This window comes from Pinus tabuliformis, chromosome 6, assembly GCF_031772625.1.
Source record: "Pinus tabuliformis cultivar Carrire ecotype Pingquan chromosome 6, CPIR1, whole genome shotgun sequence".
Taxonomy (NCBI): domain Eukaryota; kingdom Viridiplantae; phylum Streptophyta; class Pinopsida; order Pinales; family Pinaceae; genus Pinus; species Pinus tabuliformis.
This window is the reverse complement of record NC_142292.1, coordinates 299378305-299399340: the sequence shown is the minus strand read 5'-3', so window position 1 is coordinate 299399340 and position 21036 is coordinate 299378305. Positions and strand designations below refer to the sequence as shown.

At 41.7% G+C, this 21036-nt stretch overlaps 1 pseudogene; it reads left to right on the top strand.

The window, feature by feature from the left end:
- Positions 1–693: 693 nt before the first annotated feature.
- Positions 694–1323, top strand: LOC149258515 (26S proteasome non-ATPase regulatory subunit 12 homolog A pseudogene; annotated as a pseudogene).
- Positions 1324–21036: the final 19713 nt, after the last annotated feature.

Here is a 21036-nt window from a genome sequence, read left to right as displayed (position 1 = left end):
GTCAGCAAATGATCAGTGTGCAGCATAAAAGATTACAATCAGCTCACCAAAATCTTTATGCAGCAGTCAAGATGCACTATAATGGGTTTTAATACCACAACCGGGGCAACAGCAATTGCAAACTTGCTTGGAACTTGGATTGAATATGGTGTGAACACAACAGTTGGAACTTTTGACGCACAGCAAGGGTGATTCGTACAACAAAGAGACTAAAGGGAATTAGCCCCTTTCTGCACTATTGATTAGACTCAACTAGAAAGATTCTCAACCAACAATTTACACAGGTGGAAACACGTCCTCTTTTAACTGGAACCTTTCCCAAACAACCACAGAAAATACCTTATACAAATTAATCTCAATGTCATCTCTCAAGTATAAAAGTCTGGACACTATTTCAATGAGAGAATTCACATTTGAATTTTACACCAGCACCTTGCAGCAAATAAAGATTTGAACCCCTGACTCTATTGAACTAAAAATATCCTCCAAATCCAATTTTCAAATACACAATAATAGAAGCTTTGAAGAAGGTCGAGCAAGCAAAAAAACACGAACCCAAACCTTACTGCATTTTTTATTCTGGTTTGCACGATACAACAGAAAGTATATTCAATTTCTGAGGCAGGCATTCACAAATCTTCACCTCAGTTATGTTATAGATATGCACATGGAAAACACAGCTCAAATTGTTTCATGGTTGAAGAGGCTCCTCCTGATATCCCTTCACTTCTGGAGTTGAAGCGCATATACTATGAATTGATGATTAGGTATTACTCTCACAATAATGATTATCTAGAAATCTGTCGTAGCTACAAGGCAATTTATGATATACCTTCAGTGAAGGAAGACCCAGCACAATGGATTCCTGTGCTGAGAAAAATCTGTTGGTACCTAGTACTGTCACCACATGACCCTATGCAGTCGAGCCTTCTGAATGCCACCTTGGAAGATAAAAAGCTATTAGAGATTCCTAAATTTCGTGCATTGTTGAAGCACTTTGTTACTATGGAAGTGATACAATGGGTTCCATTTTGGGAGATATACCAAGCTGAATTTGGGCAGGAAAGAACAATGCCTGGAGGATTTTTAGGTGATAAAGCTGCTGAGGACTTAAGGCAGCGTGTTATTGAGCATAATATTTTAGTAGTTTCGAAATATTATTCAAGAATTAGTTTGGCACGGCTTGCAGAACTACTATGCCTCAGTGTTCTCTTAAATGAATTTTCAGCGTACCATTATTCAATGTACATACAAACTTCAAAGGTGAAAAGTCACACAGCTTCACGCTCGGCACAACGTTCTGCAGATTCAACTCCACATTGACACCAACTCCACACGGCGGCGGGAAGCTTCAAAGGGCCACTTTATGGCGGCACAATGCGGCTCGCAACATCAACTACTAACTCCTTCGATTCACAAAGAAAAACGCACACCAAACACAGTTTTGGCTTCAACACAGATCGATCTTCAACACGGCCCACGGTCTTCAAAATAGTTCAAGAACCAAAGCAAACATCATCGTTCAATATAGTGCAACATACATACCATAGAATACCAAACGGTCTTCACAGAGCATACACCTCCCAGTACCACAATCCGGCGGAATTGCTTATGTGTTTGATAGCGTGCCACTTTCAATGGTTCATTGATTGCTGCAGAGGAGGAGCCGTGACTCGGTCAAACTCACAACCCACTATTGCAACTCGCTTGTTTTGTTTCGCTTGAGATCCCATTTCTGGTATGAAAAAATGGCCTTAGAAGATAGATACATTCAATATTCACCAAAATATTACGATGATACATACGAATACAGGCACGTTATTCTTCCTGAACATATTGCTCGAAACCATCCGAACACCAAACTTCTCGATGAGGATGAATGGAGAGCAATAGGAATTTGTCAATCTGTTGGTTGGGTGCACTATGCAATTCATATCCCAGAACCTCAGGTCATGTTGTTCCGAAGGCCACGTCAAGACAGGAACCCTTCAGTGAAGCAACAGAAACAGTAACGCCAAGACAGGAACCCAACTTACAGCAGAACAATCCCAATAACCTCAAAATGTCTTCAACGTATCTAGCATATCAATGCCCAAAATCATTCAACGCAGACACTCAACTTGGAGCAGATCAATCCCAGCAAAATTCCCTCAAGACATATTCGAAGTCTTTATTCTTTAAGAATACACGCAAAACAGCAGATTTGGACTAGTACGTTGTTGAATCAATCCCAGAGCAATAATCAACATTCATCATAATCTAGTCAACAAGAATAAAAACGAAGGAGCGTTACGTCAATAAAGACTGTCAAAATTCCAGGAGTGCAGGTCACGGAGTAGCACGCAGGATAGTGTGTTACATAGAATAATGCAGAGCATCAAACCACTGTAATTTCAGGAGCAAGGATATAACTGATTTGAGCGCACAGTCACCACAGTGAGCGTTGAGAAGTCAAATAATCAAGAGAGGCGTTAGAACAGTTATGGACAGAGGCGCAGTCTCTGGCAGTCAGAGAGCGCAGGTATAAGGGCAGCGCAAACGCTTCAAAATGACAGCGCTATTCACAATTTTTTTTTTATTATTAATGTACAGCGCTCAGACAGGACATGTGGAGCAGGCCAGCGTTCAGAAATAAAACGCATATGACAGACAGGCGTTACAAAGGCAGCGCTGGTGCGCCAGAGAACATCATGGACAGACTGGCGTTACAAAGGCAGCGCTGGTGTGCCAGAGAAAAGGAGTTACGACTATTCTGAGGACTGGGACCTGTGCTCAAGTCAGAATGACAAAGGCCAGTGCTCAGACCAGTTGCACAAAACTACACAGGCCACACATCATGGCTCTGATACCATGTTAAACACACATGGACAGAACAAGAGTGTGAAAGATAAATCAGTGAGTTCATATTTTTATTAACATCAGATATACATTTATAGTACAATGTGTGACTCTTGGGTTTCAGATCCCAAGGTCTCTTGGACTGCTTAGTCTTTTCGGCTTCCACACTAACCCTTTAGGATTAGGTGTCCAACAGGCATATTTGTCAATCTCTGGCCTAGACTCATGCATAAAGGGCTCAATTTAAAATTGAGTCTTAGTTTATTTATGACTCCTAAAGGATCATACTGCCATTTGAAACTATTATTGAACTTCATTTCCTGTAAACATTTTTCTTCTTCTTCTCTAGCCTCCCCATTATTGTAGATAAAAGGACCAAGTTGGTTTTTTATTTTAAACTGTGTTTTCTTCATAGATGATAGAAAATTCACATCATCTGAATTTATGATCTGCCTGATACACTCTAATGCAAATATCCTCATGGGGAGATATCTGGGCAGCTTATAGGGAGTGAGCTGACATCCATACACCCTTACTTTAGTGTGGTTCTGGTATAAGTACCAGTCACCTATTCTACTTTGTTTGGACAACTGTAAAACTTTCTTTATCTCATCACTAATCCTAGGTTGATTGCTACTGCTTAGCATATTAACAACTGGGTGAAAAAAGGAATCAATGAAATCTTTGTAGCTAAAAACTGTGGAATATTTTTGGATTAAGGGTGTACAAAAGATAATAGATCTAGGATGGCCTTAGTGTCTAGTTTTTGAATGTTAACTATAAACCTTTTTTACTGGAATTATAGAAACATATGGAACAATACTGAAGAGTATTCGAATACTCTTTCATTTGGCAATCTGATCAATTGATCATGGATTCTGTCTGCTAAGAACTGGGAAAAGTTGAAAACTGTAGATGGAGGCTTGCCTAGGAAAAAAATAGAAAGGAAAGCAAGTATAGGTTCATCTACATGTTCATCAGTGGTATATCCTAGAATACAAGACATCATGGTTACAATCTGTCTCTCCCTCTCAAAGAAAATGGTGGCAGAGTATGGAGGATTGCCTCTAGGAATATGGGCCTCTTCGAGGATGAAAGTTTGAAAATTTGAGATATCTTGGGAAGGTCTAGCTCTAAGTACAAATCTAGTAGGTTTTCAATAGAAAATGGGGTTTCATTAGGCTTTGGCTAGATCTAAAACATTTCATTTATTGACTCTTCAATGATTGTGAATAAAATTTGTTGGTTAGGAGAGACTATGGCTCTTTGACTTCGGATATAGTAGAGGTGGCATAAGTGGATGATTTCAGGGAACTGGTATACCTGTAGGAACAAGTATTTGGGTAAATTAGACTCCCATAGTTGAATATCATCACTGTGGTTGAGCAATTTGTCTTTACTCCAGTAGTGAAGTTTCAATAAATGGCTAGGGGAGGTTGTCTCTTTGCTCTGGAAATCTCTGTTGGCGAACGGGAGGTGGTCAATATCCAGGTGAGGAGTTTGTAGGGATTTTTCATTCAGAATGCTTTGGGAAGCAATAGTTTTTTTTATTTTCTTGAATTAATCACTATCTAGCTTAAGGAGTAGGGTTAGGACCTCTAGAATAGTGTGAAAGGTGAATATTGTCTGCAACAAAGGGTTTTTTGGATGCATAGTTGCTTTCTTTAGTTTGGCAAGGCTTTTAATTAGTTCAGTTGATTATCCTTGTTACACAGTAATTTGTCACCATCCCTATTACTCCTCTTGTCGTACTTTGGAGGACTCATCCCGGGAGTTATAAGAAGTGACAAAGTCTAAAAACACTTGCATTATGTTCCCCTGAGTATGTACTTCATGTTCCCTGAAGACACCTTCTACAGATTATCCATGAAAAGTGCTCTTTTTCCATTGGCGCAGGTCCACAGTATCTTACCCGCGCCAATCATGGAGATCCTCAAAAGAGGGCGCGGCCATTAGCGCTCTGTCTTAGAGCAACAGTCGCGCCAACCAAGTTTGGTCATGCTTTTTGCCTTAACGCACGTCCGACTGTTGTTTCCTTCATTACATGGAGCTTTTTGAGGATAAAAAATTAGTCTTATGTTGAGTTCTATCCTATCTCCATCCTTAATGGCTTTTGGGGATAATGTTAATCCACAATAGGTGTCCCGGTTCATTGTATCCTCCTCCTTTCTTCATCTATATAAGCTTGTCCCTATGCCTTTGACAAGCTAGTCATGGAGTGCTAGATGTTGAGTTCTTGAGTTCTTGGAGGAATGCTAGTTGTGGTTATCATGAGTGATAGTGAAGCATAGAGAGGTTATGCTGCCGGAGAGGAGATACATTGCAAGACCCATATAGTTGCTCGCCCAGCCAGGAGAGGTTCAACGTCAGAACCTTGGTTGTAACTTTTCCTGTTTATTATTAATTAATGAGCGACTGCTATTATAGTTCCAATCTCATTGTCTATTATGGTGATGTGTTGATTTATTTCCTTTCTGACTGAAATATAGTTGTGCCTTGGTAGATTTTATGTTGGTATCTGTCTCTTCCTTTGCATGTGCAGGTGTTCGTTTATGATCTGCTGGAGCGAGGGAGCGGGAATATCAACTCTGCTTCAACCATAGCGTTGGATTCCAGGTTGGTCTTCTTAATTCACCTTTAATGCATAACTAGGAACTTGCGTGGCAGCGTGGTTTGATTATGGCTAGTTCTGTTTTAGGCTAGTGGGATCGCCTCTGTCCGCAGAGGGGATTTACCTATCCAACAATTTGGCGACTCCGCTGGGGATCACTACTGGCTCTGATCCGTGGTTCGTACCCCCCACAGACCAAGTAGATTCCTGGGGCGACCGGATGCCGTTGAGTCCTGCCGAGCTTAATTATGTTGAAATCATTGCTGCCTCAGCTCCCTCTTCTGCGCTTACAGTTGGTAAGAGAAAAGGGAAGGTTCGTTTCCCTTGTCGACTTTGTGAAGGTAATCATCTCCTTCGCCTTTGTCCACTTATGGATGAAGCCTTCCGTCTTTTGGAAAGTCTGTCAGCTCCCTTACCCCAGCTACCCACTGGATATCAGCGTCTTTTTGCAACTGTAGATCATCTCTCCACTAACCAAGTGATCAAGCATGATTCCTCTTTGGTCCAGCCTTCTCTTCCTGAACCTAGCTGTGCTCCGCCTGTTCCAGACCAATCCCCGGTCGGAACGAGTGTTGATTTACATTCATCATCTACGCACCACTTTATCATCAAGGATGAACCACCTGAGTCCAAACCAAATGAAAGTCCAAAGTTCCAGATTACAGTTGACCCGGTCTTTCAAAAGGTCCAGCTTACAAGTGACCCGGTTTTACCTACAGAAGTTCCATCCTTAGATGATCTTACATCTGAGTCCGAACCAGACAAAAGTCAAAAGGTCCAGCTTACAAGTGACCTGGTTTTGCCTTCAGAAGTTCCCTCCTCAGATGATGTTATCACTGCAAAGAATGAAGACCCCACCATCCAAATTCTATTCATCAACATAGACTCTAATGATCAAGTGAGCATCCCTCTCATTCCTTCGCACCAGGAAGAAAGTCCATCAGAATCATATCCGGCTATCTATCCAGTCCCACCTCCAAGCAACCTAGTTGTTTCCTTCAATTGGGATCAACTAGGCTATCCTCGGTTACCATCTTTCGTACCATTTCGAATTATAGTCCAAGTCTACCGCATGGTTATGGCCGGTACAATTATTGATGAGGGATCTCCTGTGAGTATCCTTTCTTCAACAGCTTGGGAAGCACTTGGTTCCCCACTGCTTCTGCCTGAGATGAGAAACCTTACAGGTTTCCATCGAGAAACCACTCGACCTTTAGGAATTCTTCCCAATGTACCTATCACATTAGAAGGGAAGACTGTTCAAATGGGCGTCATGGTAGTCCAAGGTCCGTTAGATTACAATTTACTCCTTGGACGAGACTATATTTATCGCATACGTGCAATTGTGTCCTCACTCTTCAGAGTGATGTGTTTTCCGCATGAAGGAAGGACGATCAAGGTCGTAGACCAACTTTCATTCCCCGGTTCACACTTCACATATAGTCATCTACCATTCCTAAATGGTCTTATTTCCACAGGAAATGCCCCAACATCCACTCCGTCATTCTGATGATGGCAGCTGACCCGGGCGCATGACTGAGGCCCGGGGGGGGCATCCATCCTCCTTCAAAATTGAGTCTTTCCAAGTAAACCTTCATTCCATCCACTCCGTGAATGCCATGAAGCTTGGGTGGCATGTACCTCGATTTTGCATTATCATGCTGGGGGCATGCACAAATTTAATAAGCATAGTTTTTCGTTTCAAGCTTGTGTAAACATGAAACCGAATCCAAGCAAAAATGAACCCATACCTGATTTACATCCCGTGATTGCCTTTTATCTACTAAATTCTGCTAGATGAGCCTTGGTTGTTTCATTCCATCGCCACCATCTCTTTGGCCGATCATATGCTTTCACCTGGTTGTTTATCCTTTCCTGAGGAACTGCAACGATGAGTGGTTTTATTAGCCAGCCTCTTAACCTTTACATGTTTCGAGCAAGTTCCACCATTACCGGAACCAGTTGCTACCCTTTATACCACTCGTTCCTTCAGGACGAGTCGCCTTTACGCTCTTTTCTGACTCGTAAAATATGAAAAGATTGCCGAGTATTTTTCCTTTTTGACTCGTTAAAGAAAATAAAAATGGAGGTCTGATTTCAGCTCTTTTCTGACCATCTAAATAGGAAAAGATTGCCGAGTCACTCCTCTTGACTCGTTAAATGTTAATAAGGGGCGGTCGTTTTAAGTTCTTTTTGTCGACCGTTAAAACATAAAAAGATTACCGGGTTTTTGTCGTTTCAAACTCGTTAATGGTTACGAAACGACGTGGTTTTGACCACTCTTTTACTTTTTCAGGTCGAAATCACTAATTATGAAAAGTACTCCTCGATCGTAATGGTCAGGCAGTTCTTTCGGGTATTATTTTATACTTTCTCGGGCCCGAGAGACACAACTTTACGAAAAAGGACATCCCTGGAGTTTCCTTTTCTGCTGTCTTTTCAAACTCTCTAAACATGAAAAGACGCCGAGTTCTTCCTTTGTCAGACTCGTTAAAACTTAATGACATAGGATTTTGTCGCAACACAAGCATATGCTATCCCCATCAAGCTTGTTAAAAATAACTGGGGTACTCGCCAGAAATGGCGGGGGGAAAAAAAAATTTTGAACCATAATTATTACCGTGACGGCAGTATGTCACTCTTGAACATGGCACTTTTCTGCTTTCGTGTCCAGGGTGGGGATATCTCATCTCATATATTTCAATTGCTTCCATGGACTTGGGTACCTTATTTGACCTCTCATCCACTCATTGCCTCGTCATCATGACCTTTGATACCTTGATGTCAAATATTGCCGATTCCATTAATGTGCCGCCGATATGTTCAAGAGAAGTTGACCTCTGCAAAGAAACAACCTCCCTCTGATAGTTCGCACAATCTTGATTCACAACATTATCTCTCTGTCTCGTGTCGATGATGTGGGAAACATTATGGCCCACCTTCGATCAAGGTCACTTCCTATCGACTTCAACTCATTATCCAGGAAGTTGATCTAGAGACTCCTTTTCGGTGCCTTGGAGCCTGCATGCCTCAATGGCAGGTTCTTCGTGTTCGACATGAGGTTTTCATCATTGGCCTCCGATCGAATGATTCTATGGGTGTTCAACTTCAGATCATTAATTCACACGCCGTAGATTGTACCTATAGTACCTTGAGGGCCATTGTCATTATTGGTGGTACCTCTCGCGTCTGTTAACAGTTTCCATTATTGACTGGTAATTAGACGATGTTCATGCATGTTCGACTTCAGCTCATATATTCACATGCTTGAACTTGTACTCTTGTTCGGGTCGAGACGGAGCGCAAGACCCTGGATTGTGTCTGTTGTAATCCAGGCGTGATTCTTGATACTTGACTCATTCACTGGATGGCTGCGACCATACCTGAGTCAATTCATTGATCCTAACCAGATGGCTGCGTCCATACTATGGATCTAGATTATTTATGTACTCTCTTATGGATGGCCACGACCATACCATGTACATCATGTAATTGAACTATCAGTCGTATTTCTCAATGCGGATCCTCGGTGGCAGCTATATGTGTTCTTGTGTGTTCTTGTAAAGCATTTCACCCCTCTCCACCTCTCGGACCTCATGCTTTAGGGGGCATCTGTTACACAGTAATTTGTCACCATCCCTATTACTCCTCTTTTCGTACTTTGGAGGACTCATCCCGGGAGTTATAAGAAGTGACAAAGTCTAAAAACACTTGCATTATGTTCCCCTGAGTATGTACTTCATGTTCCCTGAAGACACCTTCTACAGATTATCCCTGAAAAGTGCTCTTTTTCCATTGGCGCAGGTCCACATTATCTTACCCGCGCCAATCATGGAGATCCTCAAAAGAGGGCGTGACCATTGGCACTCTGTCTTAGAGCAACAGTCGCGCCAACCAAGTTTGGTCATGCTTTTTGCCTTAACGCACGTCCGACTGTTGTTTCCTTCATTACATGGAGCTTTTTGAGGATAAAAAATCAGTCTTATGTCGAGTTCTATCCTATCTCCATCCTTAATGGCTTTTGGGGATAATGTTAATCCACAATAGGTGTCCCGGTTCATTGTATCCTCCTCCTTTCTTCATCTATATAAGCTTGTCCCTATGCCTTTGACAAGCTAGTCATGGAGTGCTAGATGTTGAGTTCTTGAGTTCTTGGAGGAATGCTAGTTGTGGTTATCATGAGCGATAGTGAAGCATAGAGAGGTTATGCTGCCGGAGAGGAGATACATTGCAAGACCCATATAGTTGCTAGCCCAGCCAGGAGAGGTTCAACGTCAGAACCTTGGTTGTAACTTTTCCTATTTATTATTAATTAATGAGCGACTGCTATTATAGTTCCAATATCATTGTCTATTATGGTGATGTGTTGATTTATTTCCTTTCTGACTGAAATATAGTTGTGCCTTGGTAGATTTTATGTTGGTATCTGTCTCTTCCTTTGCATGTGCAGGTGTTCGTTTATGATCTGCTGGAGCGAGGGAGCGGGAATATCAACTCTGCTTCAACCATAGCGTTGGATTCCAGGTTGGTCTTCTTAATTCACCTTTAATGCATAACTAGGAACTTGCGTGGTAGCGTGGTTTGATTGTGGCTAGTTCTGTTTTAGGCTAGTGGGATCGCCTCTGTCCGCAGAGGGGATTTACCTATCCAACAATCCTATTATAAATATTGTGTAGAGCTTAAGTACAAGCCCTTTCTGTTACTTTCAGGAATACTTGGAAAATGAAGATTTGGTATGCGGAAGGGTTCTCTAGGGGTAGCAGAGGATTTCTGAGTCTTAAATGGTCTTTATGCTGCTTCAACTCGGTGTCTGCAGCATATTCTAGTCGCAAATGGGGTTAAAACAATTGAGTAGAGTTTCTAGGGTTTAGAATTGGTCGGCAAATGTTATTTGCAACAGAATAACAGTGAAAAGGATAGAAAGGGCGACTTTTTTATTTTTAACCAACAGTGGTTAACGTTTGAATAGTTGTTGGTTTCCTCTTATGCGAGGAGACGATATTATGGCTTATCGCACCGCTTTTGAGTGTAGGGTGGTATTTTTTTAGAGGACATGATATAACGTGGGGATGCCACATAGAAAAAAGGTGATTGGGAAAAACCATGAATCTCGCATGATTTTGAGATATTAAAGATTAGATTTTAGAGTGCGCGATATGGGATGTGGGTCACTGGATCTGGAGGTGGGTGATCGGAGGGCTATCACGTGGCAGAGTTGCAAGGGATGAGTCAGGGTTTGGGGTTGGGGAGTTATGAAGTGGGGGGCTTGAAATATATAAAGTGGGACTAAATGTATAAAGACTATAGCTTAGAATAATATAAAGGGTTTGGGGAATATGGGAGTGGGTGTTAGAAAAACATGTAGGATGAGTTAAAAGGGTATCGGGGAGGGTTTTTGAATGGGACCTTATACATTTTAACTTTTTAAACTTAGGATAAGGGGGTTTTAGTGGGTTTACAAGGGAAAATGAGACAAAATAAGGGAAAAGGTAAAATGAAGGGGAAGGGATATTTTTAAAAAGGGAAATGAAGAGGGAAAGGTTCTTTGGAATCAACAAGGGGAAAAATATTAGGGAATGAAAAATAATGAAGGGGTAATGAAGGGAAATTAATAATTTAGATATGTAAGGGGTTTAGTGAAATGAGACGAAATTAGTGAATGGGCTTTAGTATTCAGGCCTAAAATTATATAGAACTTTTAGGGTTAATACCCAAAGTAATATATGAATTTTTCGAATGTCCTCTTTCCTTGATAATTCCTCCTGCACATGAAATATAGGATTAAGTATGATGAAGGTGCATTTGAGCTAGCAAACTTATGCATTCCAAAACCTCTTTTACCTACCCTTTATTTACCCTAGAATTTTCTCTTCATTTATTGGGTGCATTTGAGCTTGCTGACCCTTTATTTCTTTTTTCTTTGATAAGCAAACTATCTAATTCTAATCCTATAACTTCCAATGGCTCAGATTAAACTAATGAGCTCATTATTATTCTCTACCTAACTATTGATCTACCAAAATTAAACATTTTGGCTACACCTTTATTCTATATCTATCAACATGAAATTTTAAAGCATGAATGAATAAAGATTAAACTAATTGACCATCATGGATTGTGGCATTTTTTGACAAGCTGAACACAATATTATTTTGCAAGGCAAAGTAAAAAGTAGTGGCATTTGAATTTGCATCACTTTCAAAATCTATTTTTATCTCTTTTTGGTGGGGTTCATATTTTATTTTCTTCTTTGATCCTTTTCTTTTAGTCCTTTGATTTTTCTTCTAGGAATTACCCTCTTTACATTTTTTATTTTTAATATGGGAAAACATTTTGTAAAAAGCAAAGGTATGTACAATATTACAAGACTAATCATAGCCAATTCAAAATTATGAATCCTATTATTATAGGACCCTAACACCAGGCATTTCGTCAAACATATCATCAACATGTAACCTAAAGGAGTAAACAACAGAATGTAGTGTAGGGATCTCATACTTATCTGAGAATCGCTATGAACCATTGTTCCATCATGTCATTTTCTGCATTATCATCTATTAGGCCATCGATACATTATCCATTCCTTTACAAGTAAAAGCGTGATGAAATCCATACATAGTTGTTGTCATAAAACATACATATAACCAACATAATAGGGATAGAAATATCATAAACATATAAGCCATAAAATCCACATATATATTAGTACATTTACACGTGAAAATCAAGGGAATGATTTCCTCATTAATGAAAGCAATAAACCAACTGGAGATGGGACTACCACAATCCATCTGACCATAGATTGGTTGAGCCAAGTCTCTCTTCAACCAATCACCCCTGTGCCATATTCCAAGCAAGAATGTGGAACTCATAGAACACAACAAAAACACCTAACAAGCATGGATGCCAATGGATTTCTCCACCTACACCGTGAAGAATTTGACTACATCCTAGTCTCTCAAGATTTGACATAATCCAGAGTTTGATCCAGGGATCACTATGCCCTACACCAAGACACACTCTCTAGGCTTTACCATACATCCCATCTCGATACTACTAGGCCCAATAGAGAGAAATCCACCTCTGGGCTTTACCGTATATCCCACCATTCACTAGCAAGGATTCATAGTCCCACCAAGGCACACAATCTAGATTTACTACAACCCACAGTTTGGTTCAGGGGTTACTAGGCCAGTGCCTTTACCGTGATCCATAGTCTAGTTCATGGACCACTAGGCCATGTGTTTGGTAGTTTGAAGATCCACCCCACTCAGCTTTGAATCCATCCATACATCCCACATTAATCAAATATGAGAAACCCATCTTGTCAAAGCTATCATAAATGTTTAGGCAAGGCTGAATAACACTGTCACGCCTAACAAAACCCATGCCATGATAGAAAAGAACCACATGCAATACCATGCATGCCAAATATAGCAAGGAATATACACATGCAAGTCGATACCTACAATGAATCTTGTTGTAGCTACTTGATATTGCCTTTCCTTGCTTGATATTTGCTTCCTCTTGCCTTCCTTGACTTTCTTGCTCCAATGCCAAAGTGCTCCAGGAAACTCTAAGTGTCCAATAGTGAGAGACAGAGAGAGAGGGAATAATGAGAGAGCTCCAAAGTTACACTGACAAAAGGTTACCAACTGATCCTCAGAAGCCTTTTTATGACTGAGGCCTCTATTTTCTTCATTTTCAATTATTTTCCTTCAATTTCCTCCTCACATGCAACCTATGACCTTTCAACTCCCTTTTCTCCTAATTTCGATTATTTTCATAAATAGATGTGCTAAAACTTCCGTTTTTCCTTTCCAAATACTTATCCATTTCCTTTTCTAATTTCCTTAGCCATAAACAACCAAATGAACACCCCCTAGGGTGTCTTTCCCAACATCTAGCTTGGAATAAGTGTCCCATCAACTGTGGTTATTATTTTTTTCTTTATTAAATTTTATTACATGGAATTTTCACCAAGGATGTTATAGAACCATCCCCCTTGGGGAACATCGTCCTTCATGTTATACCACACCAATACCTCAACAAAATTGCTGAAAAGAAAACATACTTACCATGGAACTTTGTAACATAACTCGATACAGTATTTACAATGAAGGACCTGCTTAAAATCAAAACATCATGACAACATATTGCATACTGGATCTTTATAACATAACTCATTACGGTATTTACAATGATCATCCTACTGAGTGCCAACCCACATGCCATAATAACATCATGATAACATAACCACATGATAACATAGTAACATGACAACATGATCATAATGACATGACACCCATACCACTTAGTGGAGCTTTATAACATAGCTCATGGAAGTATTTACATCCATATACATATGTACATATAGCAATAACCCCAAATTATATACCAAAAACATGTACCAAAACATATACTATAACATCATATCAAAACATATACCAAAACACCATATCAACGCATATACCAAAACACCATATCAAAGCATATAGCAAAACACCATATCAAAGCATATACCAACACACCATATTAAAGCATATACCAAAACACCATATCAAAATTGCTTTGCCTCATCTGATAAACAAGGAAGGATACGTAGCCCGCATCTGATCCTCCATCTCCCATGTAGCTTCATTGGGTCCAAAGCAGTTCCATTTCACTTTAACTTTCTCGATTTCTCGTTTCTGGAGCATGAGCACCTTTTTTTGCAATATACACTGAGGCCCTAGTTGCAATCCTCCATCTGGTTCCACCTACAATATAGACTAGTCAATCACATGATCAACATCCTTAACATACTTCTTAAGCAAAGATACACAGAAAACATCATGGAATTTCACTGTCGGAGGTAGTGCAAGTCGATAGACTATTGACCCATTCCTCTCAATGGTATTGAAGGGTCCACAAAACTATGGTGCTAGCTTGGCACATGATCCAATCCGCAAGGAGCTCTTTTTCGGTTTGATGCGCAAGTACACCTATTCCCCAACTTGGAACTCCTTGAACAAAATGTTCCTATCTACATAACTCTTCTGCCTATCCTGTGTTGCCTTTAGATTCTTCTTGATCATCTGCATTTCCTGTTCCATGTCTACTAACATATCTGGTCCAATTAATACCCTACTAACCGGATTACTCCAACTAATAGGAGTGTTACAACTCCACCCATAAAATGCCTCAAAAGGACTCATCCTTAATGACTCCAGATAACCATTGTTTTATGCAAATTATACCAAAGGAAGATACTCTTCCCACTTTCACTGTTGATGCATCATATACTTCCTCAACATATCCTCCAATATCTTGTTTACTCTCTCTCTCTTTCCATCTGTTTGCGGATGATAAGTTGTACTGAAGGCCAAATTTGTGCCCAAACCTGCAAATAAATCCTTCTGGAACTTGGAAGTGAACTTCGCATCCCTATCTAACACAATCTTGTTTGGAACACCATGTAATTTGACCACATATTTGATGAATACCTATGCCACATCGCAGGCTGAGAATGTAGACTTCACTGGAATGAAATGTGCAACCTTTTTCAACCTGCCCATGATAACCAAGATGGAATCGTGTTGTCTCACTGTCTTTGACAACCATGTAATGAAGTCCATGGAAATTACCTCCCATTTCCACTCTGGAATCATGACCGGTTGTAACAGTCCACTTAGATGTTTGCACTCCTCCATCACTCAGTGGCAATCAAAACACCTAGCCACAAACTTTGTTACATCCCTCTTCATATTTGGCCAATAATAAATTTTCTTGACTGAAATTAATGTCTTATGATAACTTAGGTGACTTGAATAAGGTTTTGCATGAAACTCTCTCAATATCACCTTCTTGAGCTCGCTACTATCTGGCACATACCCTATCTATGAATCTAACCAATCCGTTCGCTGTAAGACAATAATCCATACCCTGTGCACCTACACCTATACTTGTACTTGTACTTATACCTATACATGTATTACCACCTATACATGTACCACTATTTGTACCTATACCTGCACCTGTACCTATACAAGTACCCTGCTGCAACCTATGTGCAATCTCCATATACCTAACATACTGCTGACCTGCTTGCAAGATCCTATCCTGTAGATCTGACCCATAGGAGCTCATAGCCACCAAGTGATTTACCCTTACTCACCTACTGAGATCATTTTCCACCCTGTTCTCCTTACCTTTGATGTACTTGATCTTGAAATCAAACTCGTTGATCATGGCAAACCATCTATCCTACTTGGCATTTAGATTCAGATGGTCAAACAAACCTCAACCCAATGTGATCACTCATAAGTACAAGCCTCTTGCCAAGAATATAGTGCCTACACATATTCAATGCATGTACGATCATTGTTAACTCAAGATCATGTCTCAGGTAGTTCTTCTCGTGCTCATTTAGTTTATGGGACTCATAGCATACCACCTGTCCATCCTACATAAGGACTCCACCAAGCCTTCTCTTGAAAGAATTTATGCATACCACAAACTCTTTGTCTGGATCTTCAATCTGTAGCATTGGTGCATGTGTCAACAACTACTTAAGTTGCTCAAAGCTAGCATCACACTCCTCTATCCATTGAAACTTCTTACCTTTCCTTTGCAATGATGGGATAGGATAAGAAATCTGTGAGAAGTTCTTGATGAATCTCTTGTAATAGTCTACCAAACCCATGAAAGATGTCACCTCATCCACTCTCTTAGGAGCTACCGACTCCATGATGACCCTTATCTTCTCTGGATCTACTGCAATTCCCTCCTTGGAGACACCATGTCCCAAGTAGTGTACCTCACTCTGAAAGAAACTACACTTGATGAGCTTAGCATACAACTAATGATCGCTCAAAAACCTCAATGTTGCTGCTAAATGTTCGATATGATCTTCCTCATTTTTAGAATATACCGGTATATCATCAATGAACACAATAACAAACTTATGCAAATATGGATGCAACACACTATTCATCAAACACATAAATGTCGCTGGAGCATTAGTCAAGCCAAATGGAACAACAACGAACTCATAATTTCCATACCTCATTGGAAACACAACCTTGTAAATGTCCTCCTCTTTGATGCATACCATATGGTATCCAGATCTTAGATCGATCTTTGAGAACATTGGTGATCCTGATAAAACAAGTCATCAATCCTTGGCAAAGGGTACCTATTATTGATGGTCACTTTTTTCAACTACTTGTAATTGATGAATAGTCTGAGAGTACCATCTTTCTTCTTCATGAACAATATTGGTGTACCCAAGGTGATACACTTGGCCTAATGTATCCCTATTGGCTTGATGGGGCCTGACCCAGGTTCATAAGTGTTTTAGCCAAACAAATCCCAAAACTACTGGCCCTTTCAGCAACAGTCCGCGGAGTGCGGATTGAGGTCTCACCCGAGGTAGTATTGGAGGGTGCTGGAACTAGGTTTCGCCACCCTAGGGATTTCTTGATGAAGTATAGAAAGTTCGAAAACCAGTCCTATGCGCTGAGCTACTTCCATGCAGCTGCCTATTCACTGCAACTACCTTTGTGTGGCTTGGATGACGAGCGTGACTATTCCTTGCCCTTTACTGTGTTTATTAGTATTATAGATCTTGAATTAAATTAAGTGGGCCCAATGCTTTCCTTTACCATTCAACATAAATAGACATGCACGCAATCATAAACTGTAAACAGATGCATAAACAGAAATAGAGCAACAGATATGTAATATTCCAAAACCAACTTATCTTTATTAATGCTTTTTCCAGTTACAATCCACTTCCTACCCTGCGCACACAGCTGCGGACTCTACTAGGCCTCTACGCACACAGCTGCAGAGCCTCTTCTACTACGACGACCCACGACTTGGACTTACAGACTCAAAGCAAATATTACTTTCAGAAACCCATACACTTAAGATCTCAACAAAAACTACCTTCTACACTTAGAGCCTCGCTCTATTTATACATTCCCATGGTCCGCGGACCATGGGTAGGTTGACACTTTCTAGATTAAATTACAATATCTTAGGGTGGACTACCCTTTGACATGACACATTAAAACTCATGCTTCGCGCTCTTCACAGAGCCTTTATAATACCATTACCCAAAATTGTGGGCTTTAAGCCCAAAAACCATTATGCGGGGGATCCACTGCCCAACAGGCCCCCAACACAAACATCATGACTCATCCCGAGTCACTTTGTCGGTGCAGTGATCTTCGCGTGAACTTCATCCAGCAATCTTTGTGCTTCGCTTACATTCGCAACACATTCTTCCACTGTCTGTTGTACCCGTTGTGCGTGTATCTCCGATGTTTCATTGTCAGGTGCAATTCCTTGCCTAAGTGCATATACGCCCTGCATGTGTGCCAGCTTTCCCTTGATCTTGGCGGTGACCGTGAATGCTTCCTTGAGCCAAGGCTGAATACGTTCTTTAAGCACTGCTTCTTTTTGACATGTGGCATCCACCTAGGCCTTTAAAGCCTAGGCCTCCCTCATCTTGGCCAGCCGCTGAGTAAGGGTGACCGTCTGCACAGTCCCCCAGACATTGTCATAAGCTTGCTACAACTCCCACGCTTCTGTCTCTAATTGTTGGAGCATTGGGTCTTCCTGCAGTGAAGTGAGGGTGATGAGTGACTGATCTAGCAAGCCAGTGAAATCTTGTATGGCGTTCCCTATTGCTTCCAACCCTGCTTGAATGGCATGGTGTTGCTGCTCTTTGACCTCCGGCAGTGTAGCAAGCTGCACCTTCAGCCTTAGATTTGGGATCTGCAAATTGAGGTCCAACTAGATCCTTGTTGTGTTCTCCTTTGCCCCACAGAATCCACTAGCCAATTTGTGGATTCGTATGCCTACTGGTATGTTTGTTGCAATCTCGAGCTCGGGGATGTGGCGACATGCCTCCTCGACGATTTGCTCCCACTGCTGAGTCTGTGCTACTGCTTCATCACATTGGAGGCTCAGCTGCTCGATGTTGATTCATTGTTCACTAAGCATCTGTATTGTGCATCCTTCCCTAGCGCGGAGCTCTGTCGTCACTCCATCCTATAGCTAGTATAAGATTTCTCATGGGAGGGCAACCAAGTTTAATCGAAGTCCCTTGAGCTAGCCTACCATGGCTCTGTCCTCCACATTATCTGTTGTCAGTGCTCCTTCCGACAGTGTGACAGTATCAGCCATTTTGGTTTGCAGCAACTGCTCGGTTGCTGACGTACCCACAGCCCCGTAGGCAACTACCATTCCCTGCTGTGGGGGCCATACCTGATGTTCCTGAAGTTGCGTCCTGAGTGCCCCCAACACAATCTGGTGCTCCAACATTACCTCCTAGAGCACCTCCCTGGTGACTTCGTGAACTGTATCGCCAATGTCACATAGGTCACCCTCGGTCAGTGTGATAGGCTCCCCATCCAACTTGGACGCCTTGGTCTTCTTCCGTGGCCCTATTCGTTCTATCATGTGCAGCCATTTTAAGTGTGTAGAGGTGGTGCTTGGGTCCGCACCTTCCGTCATATCATTTGTTCCCGACCCTATGGTCACATTCGAGCCTCTTTCTTCTTTTGTCGTAGTGGCCCCTCCTACTACTGCCTTTTCTGTGGTAGCCTTCGCTACCTCCCGGGATGCCTGTACTTCTTTAGCTAGCTGTTAGTTTTGGTTTTGTTGTGCTAGAAACTTGGCGGCAACCTTTTGCCTCTGAATCTCCATCTCATTGTGCACCATTGCATCTGGTGCATGCCATTCCGGTGGCCATGTGTCAAGCACCGCAAAAACAATGTCATCTATTGCGATGAAGGGGAACGTGGTCCACTTCTGCTCTAGATCCTTCTGCGCCCTGATATACACATGGTGCATATCCACTTTAAATTCTACAAAACTCTTCACACTGTCGTATACCGAGGCGGATAGGCATGGTCATTTGTTGATCCACAGTCGTATGCTCACCTCCATCAGTATCCAGAAGATCTTGGCTTCTCGGATTCTTGTAGCATCCTTCGTCGCCCATAGTGATGCATATTTTGATGCCTCTAGGCAATCCTGGTCAAGGGGAGGAAACTGACTATCCTTAGGCAATTCACCTATAACCAACAAGATGGATAAGAGCAACCATGCATAGTGAAAGGCCTTACCCTACTCTTGGGCCTCCCTGCAGTTCGTCAGTAACTCGTTGCAGAGGAACTGCACCCAATTGAACCGTACCCCTTTTATGCATTTCTTGACAAGTGTGGTGACCATTGCTAGTACCTCATTGCCCCGACATTTTCTCATCACCTTCCCTGCCAACAACTGGGTAGCAACACGGAACCCTCTGTCATGAATACTAGTAATAACGTACCCTCTCTGCTTTTTCTCCAACTTATATTTCTTTTTCATGGCCTCCGCAATCGTCAAGTCTCCACTTGTGCCAGCTATTTCTGTGGGGTCCCTTCCTACACAAGGAAGCCGAGAAATCCTATGAATGAGCTCCGCCATGATGGGAATGCACTCTTCCAGCCATAAGCACCCATTTTGCACCAGGCAAAGAAGTTGCCTGATGACAAATATCGTTATTGGGGCGTGATGAAAATGTGGAATTGATAGGAGGTGGATTAGCCCAGACTCCTCCACCCCACACAGCTATGTCTGCAGCTGCAGTGTTGTAATTGTCCCCTCCATGCTTTTCTCCATCATTTCACTAGTTTCCAAATGAGGAAACTTCTCACTATCTGCAAGGTCCCAATCTTCAAACTTCATAGTGAGAATGTGACCCACAGCCACTCCTTCGAACAGAATCCTTAGGGGAGGGACGAGGTGTTAACTGTGCTTTTAACGACATCCAAATCTTTAGGTACCTTTACCCTCCCTTTCCACAAAGGGACATACTTGGGTAGTTTTGCTACAGCACATACTGGATGGATGTCTTCTTCCATCTCTTCCTCTGGTTCCATCTCTTCGACAAAGGTCGGATGATCCTCTTCCTCATCCTCACTCTCAATATTAACTATTTTGCCATTTTCTTCCATCGACCGTTTGCTGAACCATGGATTTCGAGGAGACATATGGACTGGTCCTACTACCTATGGGTCCTTCCTTAGCCTCAGCATCCAGGGCGATTTAGGGATTTCTGGTGCATCCTCTACAGGTGGCGTAAGACTCTGCGTGGATCCCTTGGTTGTTGGCATGATTTTGATCAGGGACTCCTGTGTATCCATCAGCAACGCTTCAAACCATGGACTTGCTCTTACGACCTCCTCATTCATCAGGTTCATGCCCACTTGATAATGCAACAAATTTACTCGCAAAATGCCAATGGTTGTTCGATGGAGAGCCATCTGTGATTTATAGGCCCATTGAAATTCAAATTCGGTCGTCCCCCCATATTCTGGCTCATTAATGCTAGATGGTCGGCAGATCATTTCAAATCTAGTTCTGACTTCATGTCTTAAATGCCCACTGCCCACTCCTTTTCACCTTAAATCTGACGTCTTGTCATGAACAATGATGCAAATGGTCACTTCCCTGTTTATCTGTGCGGTAGCATAGCCCCTTCTGTGCGACAACAACCCTTGTGACATACCAACCCTGCGCGCACCCCTGTTGTCGCACAGCTACCTAAC